The sequence below is a fragment of the Lampetra fluviatilis genome, chromosome 62, assembly GCF_964198595.1.
Source record: "Lampetra fluviatilis chromosome 62, kcLamFluv1.1, whole genome shotgun sequence".
Taxonomy (NCBI): domain Eukaryota; kingdom Metazoa; phylum Chordata; class Hyperoartia; order Petromyzontiformes; family Petromyzontidae; genus Lampetra; species Lampetra fluviatilis.
Window position 1 is genome coordinate 7,958,212 of NC_136336.1, and position 22,275 is coordinate 7,980,486.

At 51.7% G+C, this 22,275-nt stretch overlaps 1 protein-coding gene across 9 annotated transcripts in view; it reads right to left on the reverse strand.

The window, feature by feature from the left end:
- Positions 1 to 22,275, reverse strand: part of LOC144951454 (sodium channel protein type 2 subunit alpha-like) — a 90,318-nt gene that overhangs the window by 65,049 nt on the left and 2,994 nt on the right. For 4 of the 9 annotated variants that reach the window (XM_078881729.1, XM_078881732.1, XM_078881733.1 and 1 more), the window contains exon 2: positions 2,681 to 2,789. The exons of 2 other annotated variants lie outside the window; for them this stretch is intronic. The gene's annotated coding sequence lies outside the window, so the exon portion shown is untranslated. Of the gene's footprint in view, positions 1 to 2,680; positions 2,814 to 2,912; positions 3,165 to 22,275 lie in introns of those variants that run through there. 3 more of the 9 variants (XM_078881728.1, XM_078881726.1, XM_078881731.1) reach the window with 3 other exon arrangements.

Below are 22,275 nucleotides of genomic sequence, written 5' to 3' on the forward strand. Positions count from 1 at the left end.
TCACCGTCAAAGAACCCTTGCACAGACCTTTATAGAACCATTAACACACACCGTTACATAGCCCTTCGCACACACCTTTATAGGACCGTTAACACCTTCCTAAAACTCCTAATCACAAGACAAAGATCCGCGTATCGACTGCAAAAAACTGGGCAATAGCTGTTAGCGAGCACCTATGAGTACTGTACTGAGTACTATACTGAGTACTGTACTGAGTACTGTACTGAGTACTGTACTGACACGGCACATGCCCCAACGCCTTTTTCAGCTTTCACACACCGCAATCGGTATTTATTTAAGGCCGAGTCGATCGAGAAGAGGCCCAGTTCTCATATCACGATCAAGTGATGTTTGCCGGGTTTCGTAGCGCAGTGCGCTAATCACTGCGCCACCACTCCCCATTCACACCCAAAACCATATGCGCAATCACAAAGACAAAGATCCCCCATACAGCCTGCACAAACGAATGGGCCAAGTGCTGCTGGCGAGCACGGCCTACGAAGGGGTAGGTGGTGTTAACACCACGCCCGGCCGCCTTTGTATCCCCAGTGGAAATGCTTACACACCGCGACCAGGTACTCATTGTAAGGCTGAGTCGACCATGGGGAGGTCCCGGACACACGCACGCACACATGAATGCCGTGAAATGAAACGTAAATCGGTCACGAGCGATCACCTGTGACACGTGACACTGCAAGGGACCGCAGCAGCTCGCAGGTAAACGGTTCAATATGTGTGTGTGATGAACGTGTGTGTGTGTGCGTGATGAATGTGTGTGTGTGTGATGAATGTGTGTGTGTGTGATGAACGTGTGTGTGATGAACGTGTGTGTGTGTGCGTGATGAATGTGTGTGTGTGTGATGAACGTGTGTGTGATGAATGTGTGTGTGTGTGATGAATGTGTGTGTGTGATGAACGTGTGTGTGTGTGTGATGAACGTGTGTGTGTGTGATGAACGTGTGTGTGTGATGAACGTGTGTGTGTGTGATGAATGTGTGTGTGTGTGATGAATGTGTGTGATGAACGTGTGTGTGTGTGATGAACGTGTGTGTGTGTGATGAACGTGTGTGTGTGATGAACGTGTGTGGGTGTGATAAACGTGTGTGTGTGTGATGAACGTGTGTGTGATGAACGTGTGTGTGATGAATGTGTGTGTGTGTGTGATGAACGTGTGTGTGTGTGTGATGAACGTGTGTGTGTGTGTGCGTGATGAATGTGTGTGCGTGTGATGAACGTGTGTGTGTGTATGTGTGTGAGATGAAGGTGTGGGATGAACGTGTGTGTGTGTGATGAACGTGTGTGTGTGTGATGAACGTGTATGTGTGTGATGAACGTGTGTGTGTGATGAACGTGTGTGTGTGTGATGAACGTGTGTGTGTGATGAATGTGTGTGTGTGATAAACGTGTCTGTGTGTGTGATGAACATGTGTGTGTGTGATGAACGTATATGTGTGTGTGATGAATATGTGTGTGTGTGGGTGATTAATGTGTGTGTGTGTGTGATGAACGTGTGTGTGTGTGATGAACGTGTGTGTGTGCTGAGAAGTAATTGACGGTGCGTCTGTTAGGGGTTCTATGAAGTGGTGTGTGGAAGGTGTATGTGTATGCATGTGTGTGTATGTGTGTGTGTGTATGTGTGTGTATATGTGTTCCGATCCGACCTTCATAGATGCTCGCCAACAGCACTTGCCCCAACCGGCTGTTCAGGCTAGACGGGGGAGCTTTGTCTTTGCTTTGTTACAATTATAGAAATGTGCATGTGGGGGGTGGGTCATCGAAGGTGTGATGGTTCTATGCGGGGCTGTGTGTTGTGCCGTGTATGTTTCGCTCTATGAATGGGTGTTTGCACCAAGGATGTGTGTGTGTGCGTCATGGGTTCATTGACTGTGTGCGATCATCGGTGAATAAAGGTGAGTATCGTATGGGTTCAATTAAGGTGTGCGTGTGTGTGTGTGTTCGCTAGAAGGCACCGTGCAAGCGCATGTCTATCCGTGGGTGATTGTGCACGCGAGTGTGGATGTGGGGAGCGGTGGCGCAGCAGTTAGCGCACTGCGCTATGCTACGAACCCGGCGACCCGAGTTCGAATCCCGCTCGCCAGTGACGATCTGAAACGCTCCTGGGCCTCGCCCTAGGTCGACTCAGTATCAAATGAGCACCTGGTGCGGTGCGTAAACATCGCCACTGGGGAGACAAAGGCGGCCGGGCGTGGTGCTGGCCACCCACCCCCTCGTGGGCTGACCCGGCCTTCATAGATGCTCGCTAACAGCACTTGCCCCAAAAAGTCGGTTAAGGCTACACGGGGGATGTTTGTCTTTGGTAAGGATTCAATGAAGGTGTGCGTTCACGTGTACCGGCAAAAGGTGTGCGTGCGTGTGTTGGTGCACACACGCACACACACATTGCACGAACACACACCACACACACCCAGCTCGAGATAGCACACCAACACGCACCCCCATAACCACACACGTTTCCTACATATTGCCCCCCATGCTCATCATCCCGCATCAGGCACGCGCGCGCACACACAATTATACATCTTTTTTTAAAGCAAAAACAGCAGCAACAACAGCAAGAACAGAATAAGCATCGCGTTATTTATTATCTGAGTAATTCAGATCGGCCCGGTTCGCATCACCCGGAGAAGAGAGAGAGGGAGAGACTCATCATTGTACTCACTCCGTTGCCGCAGAGTGTGAGGCGTAGTTCAAATGCAGCAGCTATCACAGCGCCATGTTGCTATGCGGATACGAGACGGGCTTTCCGAGCCTCTACACGCGAACACACACTGGCACACACACACACGCACACACTGGTACACACACACACACACACGGATACACACGCACACCGGCACACACACACACACGCGCACTCGAGCGGACGGGCAGGACAGGAGGGGGATACGTACGGACGGATGCACACACGGACGAACTCGGCCACTCACGCTCTTGACACACACACAAGCAGGCGGGGGGGAGGACACAGGCGTGGGCACACACACACTAACACACACACTGGCACACACACACTAGCACACACACACACACACTGGCACACACACACGCAGGCGCGCAACCGATGAACACACGGGCAGGAGCGGACGGACGAACGGACTCACGCTCTTACACGCACACGCGCACACACACACGCACGCGCACACACACACGCATCCACGGAGAGGCGCGGGAGGACAGGCGTGGGCACACACTCGTGCACATACACGCGGATACATACCGCGCTCCCCACCCCCTATACAGACACAGACTTACATACAACATATACACATCGCAGACACACGAACACACACACATCCTCATGACACACACATGTACAAACACACCGGCACAGACACCGTTACACGCACACGGCGAGAAACACACCGGCACACACACACGTAGACGTAGAGTCAGCAGACAGACACGCCTCAAGATACACACACAGATACATGTACACACACCTGCACACTGATACACTCACACGGACTGGCGGACAGACGCGTATACAGATGCATGCGCACAATCACGCAAAGACAAATAGCCCCCCGCCCGTGTAGCCTTAAGAGGCAAGTGCTGTACATAGACACGTACTGATGATACACACAGTACTGTAAACCAAGGCAGTCACACACACAAACACCGACACATTCACAAAATGTGCACTTACATCCTACAGACACAGACACAAACGCATCTACACACAGACACGCGCAAGTGCCATCGGGGCAATTGCTGTTCGCGAGTTCCTATTAAAGTGAATACGACAGAACATTTATACCACTCCAAAGACAAAGATCCCCCGGATGGAATTGATCGACTGTAGGGGCAAGTTTCTGTGAACGATCACCGATGAAAGCCGGCCACGGCACACGAGGGGGTGGGTGGCCAGCACCACGTCTGACCACCTTTGTCTCTCCAATGCTGATATTGACACGCGACACCAGGAATTTATTTGAGGCTGAGTGGACCTAGCAGAGGCCCAGGGTGGGCACATATACTCAACCACCAATCCACAGACACAATCACACACACACCAGCACAAACTTACACACACACACCAATCCACAGACACAATCACATACACCAGCACAAAGACAAAGTCCCTCCGTATAGCCTGAACAGACTGTTCGGGAAAGTGCTGTTAGCGACTGGCACCTATGAATGTCGGCAAGGCACACGAGGTGGCCAACCCCACGGGCGGCCGCCTTTGTCTTCCTAGTGGTTTACACACCACACCGGGTACTCGTTTGAGGCCGAGTCGACCTAGGGGAGACCAGTGGCCAGTTCAAATTATCGTCACTGGTGTTGGCCGTGAGCAAGAATCACACAGCCACCAATGCACAGACAGGATGCGATCATCTAGCCCAGGAAAGAGCTCCACTCACCCATCAATCCACAGACAATCACATTCACCAGCACAAACCTTTGCCGATGCTTACACACTGTAGCATGCTCTCATTTGAGGCCGAGTATACCTAGGAGACGCCCGTGAAGGATGCTGATACCACTTGCCACTGGTGTTAGCCGTGGTTGGGAATCGAACCCATCGAGTCAATAGTATAAGCTCAATGCGTGAACCACACGTAAAAATACAAAGATCCCCCGTATAGCCTTAACATAATGTCAGGGCAAGTGTTGTAACTTGTAAGCGAGCTCCTATTAAGATCCGTACGGCCTTGAAGTGATGTGGCCAGGACCAAGCCTGGCCGCCTTTATCTCGACATTTACACACCGCAGCAGGTACACATTTCTTCAGGCTGAGTCGACCTAGGGGAGGGCTAGAACCGGTTCAAATAATCGTCATTTGTGTTGGCATTGAGCGGAAATCGAACTCGGGTCGCCGGGTTCGTAGCGCAACACGCTAACCACCGCTCCCCACACAAAGACAAAGATCCCCCGTATAGCCTTTAGAGGCTTGTAGAAGGAAGTGCTGTTAGCGAGCACCTCTGAAGACCGGCTCGAAACACGAGGGGCGTGTGTGGCCAACACCACGCCCGGCCGCCTTTGTCTTCCTAAGTGGCGATGTTTACACACCGCACCAGGTACTCATTTGAGGCCGAGTCAACGTAGGGAGAGACCAAAGGACCGGTGCAGAGAATCGTCACTGTCACTGGCCGTGAGCGGGAATCGAACTCGGTTCGCCGGCGAAACGCAGCGCAGTGCGCTAACCACTGCGCCACCGCTCCCCGTACAGGCCACACACACACCGACACACAGCGACATATGCACACACGCACCGTGGGCGAGCCCTGCGCACAGCACCCGTCTGGGCAATGGCACGAGCAGTCGACAATCGTACCGGGACGAGGCAGTACGCAGGGCTTGGCTGTGCTCGATCAAGGCCTCCCGCGCACTGTGCCACGATCATGGCGAGGGGGGGGGCGGTTTGACCATACTTCACCACGCTAGTCGCTGATGGCGAGTGGTGTGAAGTGGACGTAGACTGTAATGCAATGGCTTCACAAACTGTGAGCTGTGAAATCTGAGTTCAATCCCCGGTCACGGCTAACATCAGTGGCGAGTGATTGACCAACCCGTGTTGACCAGCGTGGTGAAGTATGGTCAAACAAAGCCCCCCCCCTCCCCCAACAGACGTGTTGGGGCAAGTGCCGTTAGCGAGCACCTCTGAAGGCCGGCACAGCACGCGATGGAGCGGGTGGCAAGCACTACGCCCGGCCGCCTTTGTCTCCCCAGTAGCGATGTTTACACATAGCACCAGGTACTCATTTGAGGCCGAGTCGACCTAGGGCGACGCCCAGGACCGGTTCAGATAAGCATCCCCGGTGTTGGACGTGGGCGGGAATCGAACTCTGTTCGCCGGGTTCGTCGCGCAGTGCGCTAACCACTGCGCCACCGCTCCCTAAAGGCACCCCCCCCCGCGCCAGACATTGGCGGACGATGCTGATGATGATGAATCGAAGACGAGTGACATCATCGTCGTCTTCTTGTTGAATAAGCTCGGGGCAGTGGTCATCTTAGGTGGGAATGTACACGTTCCCAGGGCGGGGCCTAGTCCACCCACATGATACGGAGCACAACATAGATCGTTGTGACGTACTTTGATTGAGATATCATATTCATCATCAATGCTTTATCATAATGTACGTGTTTAATTGCAAATGTCACCACGGTGGCGAGATGTTAACGAGCTCGTCTGACATACAGGAGGTCGTGGGTTCGATCCCTACACGACCCTGACGCCTGCTGTATATTTGGAGTGTGCGTGTCCTCTCTGGACATGGCGAAAAATCCACATTTAGAATCAACGTCAAGCGCTTAGAGTCTTTGGCTGCTGTCAATTTCCACACGATGGTATCAGCCATTTCGTTGAGCGGTAATTTGTGGGCGGGTCGCTTCTGGAAAGAAGAGCTACACAGCTCGGTGGGGCCTTACCTGGGCTTACAGAATGAGTTGAATAGTCGGGGTGGGTGAGGTCGGGCTTACAGAATGAGTTGAATAGTCTGGGTGGGTGAGGTCGGGCTTACAGAATGAGTTGAATAGTCTGGGTGGGTGAGGTCGGGCTTACAGAATGAGTTGAATAGTCTGGGTGGGTGAGGTCGGGCTTACAAAATGAGTTGAATAGTCGGGGTGGGTGAGGTCGGGCTTACAGAATGAGTTGAATAGTCTGGGTGGGTGAGGTCGGGCTTACAGAATGAGTTGAATAGTCTGGGTGGGTGAGGTCGGGCTTACAGAATGAGTTGAATAGTCTGGGTGGGTGAGGTCGGGCTTACAGAATGAGTTGAATAGTCTGGGTGGGTGAGGTCGGGCTTACAGAATGAGTTGAATAGTCTGGGTGGGTGAGGTCGGGCTTACAAAATGAGTTGAATAGTCTGGGTGGGTGAGGTCGGGCTTACAGAATTAGTTGAATAGTCTGGGTGGGTGAGGTCGGGCTTACAGAATGAGTTGAATAGTCGGGGTGGGTGAGGTCGGGCTTACAGAATGAGTTGAATAGTCTGGGTGGGTGAGGTCGGGCTTACAGAATGAGTTGAATAGTCTGGGTGGGTGAGGTCGGGCTTACAAAATGAGTTGAATAGTCTGGGTGGGTGAGGTCGGGCTTACAAAATGAGTTGAATAGTCTGGGTGGGTGAGGTCGGGCTTACAGAATGAGTTGAATAGTCTGGGTGGGTGAGGTCGGGCTTACAAAATGAGTTGAATAGTCGGGGTGGGTGAGGTCGGGCTTACATAATGAGTTGAATAGTCGGGGTGGGTGAGGTCGGGCTTACAAAATGAGTTGAATAGTCGGGGTGGGTGAGATCGGGCTTACAGAATGAGTTGAATAGTCGGGGTGGGTGAGGTGTTTATACAGAAACGCTTGGACATCTAAAACAAACCCACAGTGTAACTGGTATTGGCCGAAAAATCCCCAATGCGGCATCATTATTTGCAAATTACTCAATCCGGATCACACATCAGCAGCAACATTGCCCCCCTGACTGCGACAACTTGGCAGGATGCTGCTGAAAGAGAGTCTTGAGACTCAGCGAATAAGGGGCATTCTTATTATATTTGGGAGCGGTTGTGCAATGGTTAGCGCACTGCACTGTGAACCCAGCTACATGACTGGGCGCTGGAAGGGCGAGATGTTAACTCCCTCGCCTGGTATGCAGGAGGTCGTGCCTTCAATCCCGACCCTGACACCTGTATATTTATAGTGTGCATGTCTCTCTCCCCGTGTTCGTGAGGATTTTTCTCCGGGTCCTCCGGTTTTTTCCCCTCCACATTCCGAAACAAGCACTTACGAGTATTTGGCTGCAATAAATTTCCACATGATGAGCCACTTCGATGAGCTATCAATTTTGATAGCCAGGTTGCTTCTGAAAAAGAGCTACACAGCTTACCTGGTCAAATAAAAATAGAATAGAAATAGATTCTCTACCACAGCTGATCTCAGTGACGAGTGACATCTAAACCGGTTCTGGGTACCATCCTTGCTGCACCACAACCTGTTCATCAACACGCATTGGACAGCGTGGCGAAGTACGGTCAAACAGCCCCCAAGACCAACAAATCCAGCTGCGCGTTGTCACATTGTAGACGGACACATGCAGTCCCTTCATCGATGGCCAACATCGGCTTTCGAACGGCCAAGGAATGGAACGCATCCGAATCGCACGACCGCCAAAGAGAGACGGAGCTATGAAATCAGTTCGTGACCGGATGGATTGTTACATCAGAGGTGGCGGCGGTGGCTTGGGGGGAGGGAGGCCTTCATTCAGCAGTGGCTTGACCGTGGCTGATGAAATATCAATGTCCCGTTCCAGCATTCGTAATTCGCTGGCAAACTGAAATTGCTTCGGATGGGGGGAACGGGCGGGGCTGACCGGGGGTGGGGGGGGGGATGATTTGTGCACGACAAGAATCTCAACACATTCATTAACACCGGGAGACGTTTCGGGCGATGGCCCTTCTCAAAGCAGGAAGGGTCATTGCCAGAAACGTCGCCCATTATATATATATCATTCCCGTTTAGGCCCGGGTGTTGTTATTTACGAAAGTGTTGTTGCTGTTGTGTTGTTATTTGCGTTTGTGTACCATCACTTGCAACGCAGCAGCGGCGTCACCAAATAATCTGTGCGGCGTCAAAGATCGGCATCTGAGTGACAGATGTGGCGATGGGGGCGAGTTAGCCGAGCCCCCCTCGCTTGCCCCCCTTTTCCGTCTCCCCGTGCCGTCCCATGGTGCCGTCCCATGGTGCCATCCCATGGTGCCATCCCATGGTGCCATCCCATGGTGCCATCCCATGGTGCCATCCCATGGTGCCATCCCATGGTGCCATCCCATGGTGCCATCCCATGGTGCCATCCCATGGTGCCATCCCAGCCATGGAATGGAACGCGTCCTCGAGAGGATGCACACCGAGGAGATGGAGCGATGGAATGGGTAATCATTAGCAGGTACAAGAAGTGGATTATGACATCGCAGGGTCGGTGAGAAGTGGGGCAGAAGCTGTGGAGGAGGCCTAAAACGCAACTGTTGTGTGTTTTACCAGGTACGGCGCACCGAGCTACGGAGCTCCTCTTCAGAAGCGACCTGCCCACAGATGATCGCTCGACGAGGTGGCTCATCGTGCGGGAACTTACAGCGGCCAAAAACTCTGAACGCGTGGTGATGTTAAATTTCGATTTAAAGCTTTCGTGACTGCAGGGATTCATCTTCTTGGTTCTTTCGGTAAAGTCACGTAGAATAGGAAATAATAAAATAATAAAAATAAAACATAATAAAATTATTCTCACGACGTTCCGGCCACAACGCAAGCAGCCGTCCTCAGGTGAAGAACAGGTCTGTCGAGAAGACAGAGTGGTGATGTTGATTCTAATTGTGGAGCGAAACACCGGAGGACCCGGAGAAAAATCCACGCGACCACGGGGAGAGAGATAGACGCAGACTCCAAATATACAGCAGCAGCAGGCGTGAGGGTCGGGATCGAACCCACGACCTCCTGTAGACCATGCGAGGTGGTTAACATCTCCTAGCCACCGTGACGCCTTCGTTCAGCCTGGACTACTACCACGAAGACCAGGCGTCTTGGAAGAGATGGGCATACCCACATTTACTCCGACCGATGAGCTGTGGGGAGTGCCCATTTATACCGCTGACTGGACAGAGACGGGAAGATTTAAGAAACTTGCCCAATTGTTTCAACTGCAATGGATTATTGGACCAATCTGTGTGCAGATCCGAGTGTAACCCCCCTTCCCCCCATACGTGGTGGGTCTTCTCTGGTTTCCTCGCACGAGAAGAAAATCATCGCTTGGTGGACGTGACCAGACCTCTCAAACTCAAGCTGCAGTGAGGCTTCGGGACTCGCTGCAGCGTTCCTATCAAGCACCAGTTGTGCATCTGTTCAAATGCGCGTCGACCCTTCAGGCCCGCGTGGTGGGGCTCCCAACCAACAGCGCGCTGCAGTACACTACTACACTCGCCCGCGGAATTGGCGAAACGTCCGAACGTAGCAGCGGGGCCCTCATTAACAACAATACAAAACCCTTGAGATTCGTCGAGGCTTTTCTGGATACATCAATGGGTTATTACTCGTAGTGTACCATTATAATAATTATTACTAAACGTGCTCTCATGCGGATAAAGAGGTGTTTGAATGGGACAGGTGCGTGGCTGTTAGCAACATCACCGTGCCACTTTGGCATCGGGCGAGGTGCAGAGTTTGCAAAGAGAGCCGAATGAATGGGGCTCTCGGCTCGAAGCAGCCCCCATCTCGGGCGCTCGTGTGGACCGCGCGCGGGTCCACGGACGACTCTCTCCACGGACGACTTTTGCGCGAGTGTGTTTGTCTAGGTGAGTGGGTGAGTGTCCGAGTGAGTGCGGGCGGGTTCTGTAGTTAAACGCTTCGCGCTATTCGCCACACCAAGGCGACCATCACATCGTGGTGAATACTCTGCAACGCCGCGTCACGAGCGGCACCGTCGTCACCCCCCCCCCCCCATCATGGATCCACGTGGAGATTGCTCAGACAATAACTGGCGATCGGCGTTCCCACGTGCGTCTGGTTACGCATTTATTAGATTCGCAGTGATGTCGTTTTAGTGAAATCAGCACACGGATTTATACGAGAGGAATCCTATGAGCTGTAAAGCTCTGTTTCACAAATATCCAGTCGTGTAACTGGAAGCGCGGTTCAGTGTGTTTGCGATATCAGCATCCACCATCACCCAATCAGCATCCACCATCACCCAATCAGCATCCACATCACCCAATCAGCATCCACCATCACCCAATCAGCATCCACCATCACCCAATCAATATCCACATCACCCAATCAGCATCCACCACCACCCAATCAGCATCCACATCACCCAATCAGCATCCACCATCACCCAATCAATATCCACATCACCCAATCAGCATCCACCATCACCCAATCAGCATCCACATCACCCAATCAGCATCCACACCACCCAATCAGCATCCACCACCACCCAATCAGCATCCACCACCCAAACAGGATCCACATCACCCAATCAGCATCCACCACCACCCAATCAGCATCCACCACCCAAACAGGATCCACATCACCCAATCAGCATCCACCACCACCCAATCAGCATCCACTACCCAAACAGGATCCACATCACGCAATCAGCATCCACATCACCCAATCAGCATCCACCATCACCCAATCAGCATCCACACCACCCAATCAGCATCCACCACCACCCAATCAACATCCACATCACCCAATCAGCATCCACCATCACCCAATCAGCATCCACACCACCCAATCAGCATCCACCATCACCCAATCAACATCCACATCACCCAATCAGCATCCACACCACCCAATCAACATCCACATCACCCAATCAGCATCCACCATCACCCAATCAGCATCCACACCACCCAATCAGCATCCACCATCACCCAATCAGCATCCACACCACCCAATCAGCATCCACACCACCCAATCAGCATCCACCACCCAATCAGCATCCACCACCACCCAATCAGCATCCACCATCAGCAAATGTGGAACCGCAATTTTAAAAACTTAAATCACACACGCTCGCCACATCGCACGAATCTCCCGAACATGCGTGGTAGAATTAATGATTTTGTAGAATAAAAATGAGATGTGGAAGTTTGCGTGTTTGCGATATCATTTCATTCTGTCACCGTTTTGTAAGCTCGATCAAGCGCCGTGAGTGGAGGCGTTCAATGTAAACTTAACATTCGATTAGATATCACAACACTTTTCATCATCGACATTATCGACTTAAAGCTTCGTGACTGCAGGAATTAATATTCTTTGGGTCTTTCGGTAAAGTCACGTAGACAGGTTCAAAGAAAATGACAAAAAAACGACGACGACGTTTCGATCGCATCACGAGCGGCCGTCGTCCCCTTCTCCTGACGACGACCGCTCGTGTCGCGATCGAACGTCGTCGTTTTTTGTTATTTCCTTTGAATCTTTCTACGAGACTTTACCGAAAGACCAAAAGAATATCGACATTATTAATATCATCCTCGAGACCCATCCGTGTGAAATGAGAGAAAAAAAAACCCCGCACAGAACACGGACGCCACTTTGCCCTCTGCGGAGCGGGGTGCGATATTACCAGCGGACATTAGCAAACAAACACAATGACGTTTCTGGCCTGGTGACGTCATCCATTGTATTATGACGTCATCCATTGTATTATGACGTCAGCCATTGCATTATGACGCACCCCCGGGGAGCCACGCGGACTCCGTTGACCCTTCGAGGCAAGGCCCCACACGTGACGAGACGCCAGTCGTTGGCAGCGTGCGCGGCATTGTACGGCTCACTCGGAATCACAGAATGTTTATTTATAGTGGAGGAGAAATCCGATGAGCTATAAAGCTCTTTTATTAACAAATGTCCCAGTAGGGGCACAGGGTCAGGACGTTACAACAAACAATACAAAAACACACGGAGTGCAAAGTATAGGAAAGGTAAACAAATCACTTTAAAACATATAAAATACAACCAAACTTTGTTTTATCCTGCCAGGTAAAGCCCACTGAATGTATTCACTTGTTTTTCGGAAGCGACCTGGCCACAAATCAGAGCTCAAGTGGCTTATCGCGTGGAAATTCACAGCAGCCAAATCATCTAAACGCGTGATGTGGATTCCAAATGTGGGGGGGGGGGACAGTCGGGCGGTGGCGTCTTGGAGGGGCGGCGGCGGCGCAGCTGATCTCACGGGGCGTGGGGGGGGCGGGGGGCAGGGCGTGGGGGGGGCAGGGCGTGGGGGGGGCAGGGCGCGGGGGGGGCAGGGCGCGGGGGGGGGGGCAGGGCGCGGGGGGGGGGCTGCGGGCGCTGAGCGGTCGCGTCGCGCCCAGCAGACTCTGGGGTGGACCACACCCCACAGCTCGCACCGCCTCCACCACCCCACAGCTCGCCTCGCCTCCACCACCCCACCGCTCGCCTCCACCACCCCACAGCTCGCACCGCCTCCACCACCCTCGTCGCCTTTCCCTCGCGCTCCCTCGCTGGAAGGAATTTTGTGACGGACACAGGGACGATGGGGGGGGGGGGACATTTGACCGTGGGCTCGTTCGTACGGGACGACTCATCCCTCCATTCCTTCATTCGTTATTTCGCTTGTTCGTCGAGTCAATTGTGTAACCCTCCGCGTGTGTGCGTGCGGTAGGGGGAGCGGTGACGCGGTGGTTCGCGCGCTGCGTTATTCTCCGTGTGGCTGCTGCTGCTGATGTTGTTGTTCTAGGCATGTATGTTGGAACTTCTTTCGCACCGTACGTAGCCAACCGTGATAATCGAGGTGGTTCACGAGCCGGATGATTGTGCAGTGAGGAGTGGCGGAGTGGTGAATCATCGCTGCTGCTGCTGCTGCTGTGATGGTGGTGGTGATGACTCCTCGGTGTTTGTGAATGGGGCACGGAGTCCGCGTTACGCGCCCCGTGGTGCCGTTCTGGGTGGTCACCACCGTCTCCTCCGCACGCTGCCCCGAGAGTTTTTAATTCCCCCATCTGTGAATCATCATCATCGACTATCATCGTCATCATCATCATCAGCTGCTGCTGCCATGGTCCGTGTGTGGATGACGAGCTTCGGGGGTAGTGGTCCATGACCTTCAGGGCGGGCGATGAAAGCCACGGATCTTCTGCATCGAGGTGGTCTCTCACGAGGAGGAGTTCGTGACCTCTCGTGAACCCCATTCGGCTACCCAAGCGTCATCATCACGGGGGTTGAGCCGTGCTCGGAGCCCGGCGACCCCAGTTCGATCCCCAGTCTCTCAGAGCACAAGCATGCACACGTCTGCTAGATATCGATTCCATATTGAGTGACTGATTGGTGACGCAGTGGCCGCAAATGAGACCATGCCTCATGGTATCCGTCTCGACGTGTCGCGTCCCATCTCTTGGTGACGTCAACTGTCATTCACCGACTTTAAATCAACGTATCGATATTCATCCAGAAGTCGATGCATCGTCACGCCCTCTCCATAATCATCTGCAGCAGCCAGGGTCAATCCACTGCTGGATGACGGCCTCTCTCCAAGACGAACCCCACCTGGCACATCGTGACCCTGCTTGCGATGCAGCAACAAAATCCACCCAGGACCGAGCGGAACGGACCAATTTGACCGCTCCGTCTCCTCTATCCACGTCCTCTCGGACGCGATCCCGTCCCTTGGGCTACCTATTTAGCCATTTAAACTACTTTAAACTATTTTTTTTTATTCTACCAGGTAAGGCCCACTGAGCTATATAGCTATTTCTCAGAAGCGACCTGGCCACAGATGATCGCTCAACAAAGTGGCTTCTCGTGTGGAATATATCGCAGCCGAAACTCTAAAATGCGTGAAGTCGATTTAAAATGTGGAGGGAAAAACCGGAGGACCAGGAGAAAAAGCCACGTGACCACGCAGAGAGAGAGAGAGACGCGCAAACTCCGAATAGACAGCAGCAGGCGTCAGGGTCGGGATCGAACCCACGAACCTGCTGTATACCAGGAGAGGTCGTCGACATCTCCTAGCCACTGTGGCGCCCACCCTCTCCTCCCTGGCTACCGCCATCTCTGCCCGAGGAAGTGCTGCCGCTGCTGCTGCGGCTGTCATATTCATCACGGGCGCACGTCACGCGACCCCGCTCTAATCACCGAATGCTTCATTGAGCAAATTAATTATCAGATTTCCCCATCGAAAGTAAATAAGCGAATGGTCGCGCGTACGCAAATGACCCTCGGTGACTCTCCGTGACTCTCCGTTAGCCCCGTGCTCTCTCTCGACACACGGCGGCGTGGACACGGGGCCGACCCGCACCGCCCGCCCGGTCTGTGTCTGTCTGTCTGTCGTATTTGGCAGGGGGTGGGTTACACAAACACCGCGGTAGAGGCGCAGCCCCTGCAATTGCCGGCTCGCGCCACTTGCTGGCGGATGGTGCCTCCACTTCGAGCGGGGGTCGGCAACCGAAATAACGAGAAGACTTTTTTTCGAATTCCGTGAGAAAAAAAAGGTCAAAATTTCAAGAGCGGTGAATACGAGACGGTGGTGGCGGCGGCCCTTGGTGGATAACGAGTCGCGCAGCAGCAGTCCTTGAAGAGCCACACGCGGCTCCCGGCTCGCAGGTTGCCGGCCCCCCCTGGCTTAGAGGGAGCCCGAGGCAGCCCCCCTTAGACGGGAACTTGGTCCGCTCTTCCACACTCGCCAGGCAGCCCGCACACCCCGATTAGCACGGTTGGCTTTGTACGGTGCGAAAGAAGTTCAACATAAAGTACATCCATCTTCGTAGAGGTGGGAGTACCCACACTTCCCGCTGACCTGTCCATCGACACAAGTCTACGGTATCGTGGGCCCAGTTACCGTGTCCTGCGCCGTGCTGCTCTGTGGGCCGTGGGGGATGATGGGGATTTATTTCGTAAATCTGCGCTGTTGTTTTCACTGCCGCGACGGGAGATACAATCCCTGGGTAGGCAAAGTCCAGCGTGTGAACCGTCACGCCAGGGCAGCGTCCACCATGGCGCCATGTCGGTTTAAAATAAAAACGTGTCCTCTTCCCACCGGGGTGTTCCACAATTTTGGGACATTTCAGTCTCTCGATCCCCGCTGCTCTTCCACGTGGTCTGGAACTCCCCCCAGCAGAGGTCCGTGCTGTCGACTCCCTGCCCCAAGACCTCCAAGTGGCAGCTGTCCCTGTGCGGCACAGGGTGACTCGGCTCGCAGCAGACTTCCAAGGGGAGGCGACGATTGCTGCGCCGTGTGTGTGTGTTTGTGTGTGTGATAGTGTGATAATGTGTATATGTGTTGGTGTGTATGTGTGTTTGTGATAGTGTGTGTTTGTGTGTGATAGTGTATTTGTTGTGTTAATGTGTGTGATAGTGTGTATGTGTGATAGTGTGTATGTGTGATAGTGTGTATGTGTGATAGTGTGCGTTGGTGTGCGTTTGTGTGTGTGTGTGGTGAGCGGCAGTGTAGCAGTTATCGCGCTGCGCTATGGACCGGACTTTTCTCCGGGTCTTCCCTCCACATTTAGAATCAAAGTGCGTTTATAATATTTGCCTCCTACTATCAATTCCCACTTGATTAGCCACTTGATTAGCCACTTCGTTGAGCTATCATTTGTGATCGCCAGGTCGCTCGTGATAAAGCACTACATAGCTCAGTGTGCCTTACCTGGTAACATAACAATTGCGTAGTTTTTTTGCTTAGTCTATATTTGACTCGTAACCGCAACGGTTTTTGTGTTGAATCCCCATTCAGAGAGTTCGACTTTGCCAATCATCCTCATCGGGTCGATAAAATTGGTACCGGTTTTGTGAGAGATTAATTTTGGTCACCTGATGTACAGAGTGGTTTTTCCCTATTGTCTCAGATATGTATATATTCATACTAGCATAAGTACCCGGCGTTGCCCGGGTGAAAAATATATTTCTTAATAACCTTACATATATACACAGATGGGCTGCTACCCCTGCCCCCCCCCCCAGGCACGATCTCCTCGGCCGCTGTGCAGTAATATGTACGGCCTATAGTGTGGTGGGGTGTCGAGGCCTAGTACCGTGCAGAGCCTCCGGCCTCGCCTAGATTGCCCACCCGGCTGAGGCTGGGTACCAGGGCCGTTACCCCCCCTCCCCCCGCGCTACAATAATACTGTCTAATCGCTATAATTTTATAATCTACCGACCCTATAATAGTAATTGCACACATTGTGGTGGGGGGGGGAGTGAAGAGGACGTGAAACTTTGATGAATTTACCTCAGAGTCGCGTGGTAATGCGTGCGCATATTTTTTACGGGAATTAAAAATGGCGTCCACCCCGCAGCGAATGCGTCGCTACCCGTTGCCAGGGGCAACCGCCGTGGAAAACCAAACGGACCAATCGTGTCTCGCAAATCCCTCACATTTCGTCCAATGAAACTGCGTATGGTCCGGCGACACACAGACAGACAGACAGACTTGCGATTTTATATATATATAGATATATCCAGGTACACAGACAACAGCAGTAGCCAGCATGGTGAAGTATTGTTAAGCAGCCTGTATGAGCGATGTGGTGTTAGGAGGCCTTCGTCCGGCAGTAGACTAATAAAGACTGCAAATTACTGTTGTCATGAATCAAATATCTCCACAATACTCACCTATAATTATGTGAGTCTCTACGTCAATCTCTAGCGCTCTGTGTAAATCCATGCACATCTGTGGATCCTCATGTACGTCTCTGGGCCTCTATGCAAGTCAAATGTGTCTCTGCACAAGTGTCCGAGTCTCTCGTGTAAGACTATGCAAGACGCTTGATCCATATGTAAGTCTGTGGGTCTCTGTTAATCTATGGGTCTCTATGTAAGTCTATGTAAATCTATGGGTCTCTATATAAGTCTATACTTGAATCGAGTTTGCGCTTGTGCACCATTGCCAACGCAGTTTCACCAAATAATTAGTTTAACGATGCGAGTCTATGGGTCCGTATGCAAATCTGGGTCTCTATGTAAGCGTATGCAAACCTATGGGTCTCTACGTAAGTCTATGGCAAGTCTATTTTGAGTGTAAGGCCACATGTACGTGTACGACTTGGATCACAGCGGATGACGATGCTAAAACCGCTAGCATCAGGCAAATGACCGAGTCGCTCAGATAACATTACACGCTCGGCCATCTGATCCAGATCGCTGGGAAGCGTTGAGTGAGTAGAAGCGGAAGCTTGGGACAACTTGAGCCGGATTTTTGGGCAAGGATCTCCACAACGTTGTATCAGCCAGACGCTCACTCTGAATTCCAGACGAGTCCCCACCACCTCGACCACCTTCACATGTGACTCGTGTCCCCGCGAGCATGATGGACCGGCGTGGTGAAGTATGGTTAAAGAACCTCCTCTCATAACTGCTCACCACTGCACCACCGCTCACCACACAGGGTAGACTTTACCAGGCTGTTGGGGCAAGTGATGTTAGCGAGCAGCACCTATGAAGGCCGTCACAGCACACGAAGGGGGTGGGTAGCCAGCACCAAGTACATCCGACTGTGTCTCCCGAGTGGTGATGTTTACTTTACTACACATCGCACCAGGTACTCATTTGAGGCCGAGTCGACCTAGGGGAGCCTCAGGATCGGTTCAGAAAATCGTAACTGGTATCGGTGGCCATGAGCGGGAATCGAACTTGGGTCGCCGGGTTAGTAGCGCAGCGTAGCGCTGACCACCGCACCACCTCTCTGCATGACAATCCCACACACAAACGCACATGTAGGACAAAGATCCCCGTGTAGCCTGCATAGACTGCTGGGTCAGCAAAAATCTATCTAGGCAGCAATGGCGCAGGACGGGGTGTGGTGTGCCCAGAACCAAGCCCGCCCGCCCGCCTTTGTCTTCCCAGGGCTGATATTTCACATGCCACATCAGGTTTTTATTGAAGGCTGAGTCGACCTCGAGGAGATGCAAGACCGGTTCTGTAACTATTTGACACGAACATTGCAGAGGCTGGGAATCAAATTCAGGTTGCCAGGTTCTTTCGGGCAGTGCGCTAACTACAGTGCCACCGCTCCTCTCACACACATGCCACAAAAAACACCCCGTAATAGCCTCCACAGGCTTTTGGGGTAAGTGCTGTTAGCAAGCACCTATTAAGGCCTGCAAATCCCACGGGGGTGCACACGCATAGAGAACCCATATCAAAACCCAAAGCTGTACACTCTGTTGGCGCAAGTGCTGCTGGGGCAAGTGCTGTTGGCGCAAGTGCTGCTGGGGCAAGTGCTGTTGGCGAGCACTGATTCAGGCTGGCACACAACGAAGCTCTTACTCTATGGCCAGAATAATGCAGCATCATCATCATCATCTTCACAGGCCCTGCCTAACATCACCACAAGCGAATAGGGCGTGGGACGCGTGTATGTGCCTGCTGGGTTTTTCTCCAGGATTTTTGGTGTCCAATCCCCACACGAAGCCAAACTCGCATTCATGGAATTATAAAATAAACTATAAACTACCGTATTTTTATTTTACCAGTTAAGGCCCACTGAGCTATATGGCTCTTTTTCAGGAGCGACCTGCCCATGAATGGTAGATCAACGAAGTCGCTCATCATGTGGAAATTGATAGCAGACAATACTCTAAACTCGTGATGTTGATTCTAAATGTGGAGGGAAAATCCGGAGGACCCGGAGAAAAATGCACGCCACCACGGGGAGAGAGACACGCAAACTCCAAAAATACAGTAGGCATCAGGATAGGGATTGAACCCACGACCTCCTGCATACCAGGCGAGGTGGTTAACATCTCCTAACCACCATCAGTGACCAAACATGCTCAATGTAACGGGCCTCTGGTGGCAAGAAAACACGTGTGCCGAGATTCAGCGAGGCTTCCGCCCCATGTAAATATATTTTTGGCATTAATAATAAGAAAACAAACAAATATTGATGAGGGAACACAATGCAGTATAAAAAGCCAAAGTATAGCATTGTCAAAATGCTGCTTCGTTTACAACAGCCCTCATTTGATTGGCTGAGAAACCAAATCCATCCCCGTCAACCCATACAGTTTACCCGTATTCTTGTACAGGGAAATTGAAAAAATCATATGTTTGTCTATTTGTTTGTGTTTCTCTCTTGTGATGGGACTTTGTAGGATGTACGTTGGGATTTATAAGGGCACGGGGTGACCAATAAGGTTTTAATTGGTCTGTAATAAGGTAGGGCACTGATTAGGGGTTGACGGTATCCCAATCAATCGGCACGTTTGCCCACGTGACGTGACAACTTGATTTGATTGGCTCACTCGTTGGGTGGTGGAGGGATATAATTAAAAATAAAATGCGTTACATCATACACTACACGAGGATCCGACATTTAATTCTGAAACATACAAACAATATTGGTCATGTATGCCTAGGTACCAAAACATATAAAGTGTTAAAGAGAAAATACGACATTGTCTGTTGCTGCTGCGATGGCAGAGATGCACAAACAACAAAAACTCAGAACCTGACCGAATGTATTGAGTTTGATTAAGATTGGCTTTAGTAACAACTATGACCGAGGGTCAAGAATAATGTATAATAATTGTCAGGCGATGATGATCACACTCATTAGGACGGTGTATGCACCATCTTCCTCTTCAAAGCTTTCATAACCATAGATATTGGGCCCCCAATGAGCTAACAACGCGGCTGACACGTGACCTCTGAGGTCTGAACTTTAGTTTAGGCCCCCCCCTCCTCCCACCACCAAAGGCCTGAAACGTTCAGCGGCCAGCAACAAGGAGCACTATCACAATCGTAATAGATGACAGTTGTTTTATATATATGTATAGAGATGAATATGAACGTTGTATGAAAGACGATGGTGGAGGGAGAAGGGAGACAGAAGCAGCAGCAGGGAACGTGGTGTGTGGTGGTTGAACTCAGGCTGTGGAGGTGTGTGGTGGTTGAACTCAGGCTGTGGAGGTGTGTGGTGGTTGAACTCAGGCTGTGGAGGTGTGTGGTGGTTGAACTCAGGCTGTGGAGGTGTGTGGTGGTTGAACTCAGGCTGTGGAGGTGTGTGGTGGTTGAACTCAGGCTGTGGAGGTGTGTGGTGGTTGAACTCAGGCTGTGGAGGTGTGTGGTGGTTGAACTCAGGCTGTGGAGGTGTGTGGTGGTTCGAACTCAGGGTGATGGTTGTGGTTGAACGCAGTGTGGTGGTGGTAGTGGTGGTGGTAGTTGACCGCAGTGTGGTGGTGGTGGTTGTGGTGGTGGTGGTTGTGATTGAACGCAATGTGGTGGTAGTGGTGGTGGTTGAACGCAGTGTGGTGGTGGTAGTGGTGGTGGTTGTGGTAGTGGTGGTAGTGGTGGTGGTAGTGGTGGTGGTTGAACGCAATGTGGAGGTAGTGGTTGACCGCAATATGGTGGTAGTGGTGGTGGTGGTTGTGGTTGACCGCAGTGTGGTGGTGGTAGTAGTGGTGGTGGTCGTGGTGGTGGTGGTGGTGGTAGTGGTGGTGGTGGTAGTGGTGGTGGTGGTAGTGGTGGTGGCCCAGTTCCCTCGGCAGGGGTACAGGAAGCGGTGAGTGAAGTTCACGGGAACGGCGATCGCCATGCTCGTAGCGGTCGTAGCAGCGATACGGGAGTGACAAGCTGGCGACTTAGAGGCTTGAGCACAGACAATAAAATATACTGACGCTGTGGATTTCACACCCCTCCCCTCCACATATATAGCCGCCCTCGAATCACAAGTTCAATGTAATCGTGTGCGAGTTGCAACACCGATCACTCGCTAATCGCCAATATTACAACGCAGATTGTGATATCGTGAATGAGTCAGCCCCACGATGCAACACCTCCGAGAGGACATCCACGGAGGAGATGGAGCGATGGAATTAGCTCCTGTGGGGACAGACGGTCGTGGTCTTGAAGGGAGGAGAGGCGTTCACCCAGCAGTAGCACAGCCCATGACGAGGCACCTTGGTTAATGTTCTCGCGTACAGCAGCACAAGAAGGTTAAGTAATCCTCAGAGTGTGTTTAGTTTTAAAAGTACGTTGTACTTAATCTGATTTCAGGCTGGATTACTTTCATTACCGATTTATTTTTGTCAAAGTAGCGTGTGTATAGTGGGCGAGAAGTCTATATACCCCTTTTCTTCTGCGAGTCGATTGCAGCCGTGAAGACAAGGGGTACAGGGATTTCTCGTCCACCGTGGTGCCTGCTGTTGTCTTTGCCTTATAACTGAAACTGCTGCTGCTGACTGAAGGTAGTCGGTGTGGGGGCTGTATTCCCTCAAGAATAAATTCAAATATATATGTAAATTAAACTCCGGTACTGTAATCATGAAGGTAATCACGCGGTAAGTGTGCTAACTAATTAGCTGATGGTGTCGAAAAAAAACTGGAGGTAAAAATTACTTCGGCTGCTTGCGGCTATCGTTCAATGGTAAGGCTGTGGTAATCCGATAGTAGCAGCAGCAGCATGAGTAACGCGTTACTCCATTAGAGCTGTTTCTGGGAGACTTCGAGGCAGAGAGACAAAGACGGAGGGGGCGATGTGGCAACATTCGCCATCTCTGCGCGACGCTTTGTAATCCGGTATTGATTTTCGCAGCGGAGAGAGTCTGCGGTTTTGCCTGTGATTGAAGCAAACCGACTTTGTAATTTATTAATGTATGAGGTAATTCATCGTTGGGTAAAGCACAGCCGTCCATACATCATCATCGTCGTGATGAATATCGCCTTCATCAGTATCTTCACCGCCAGCACTATCCTATACACGATGACCCTGGTCAGCACCACTCTATAACCATCACTCATCATGATGACGGTGATGATGCTCGTGACTTTGTCACCATGACTTATCAGCTTCCTTACTATGATAATGATGA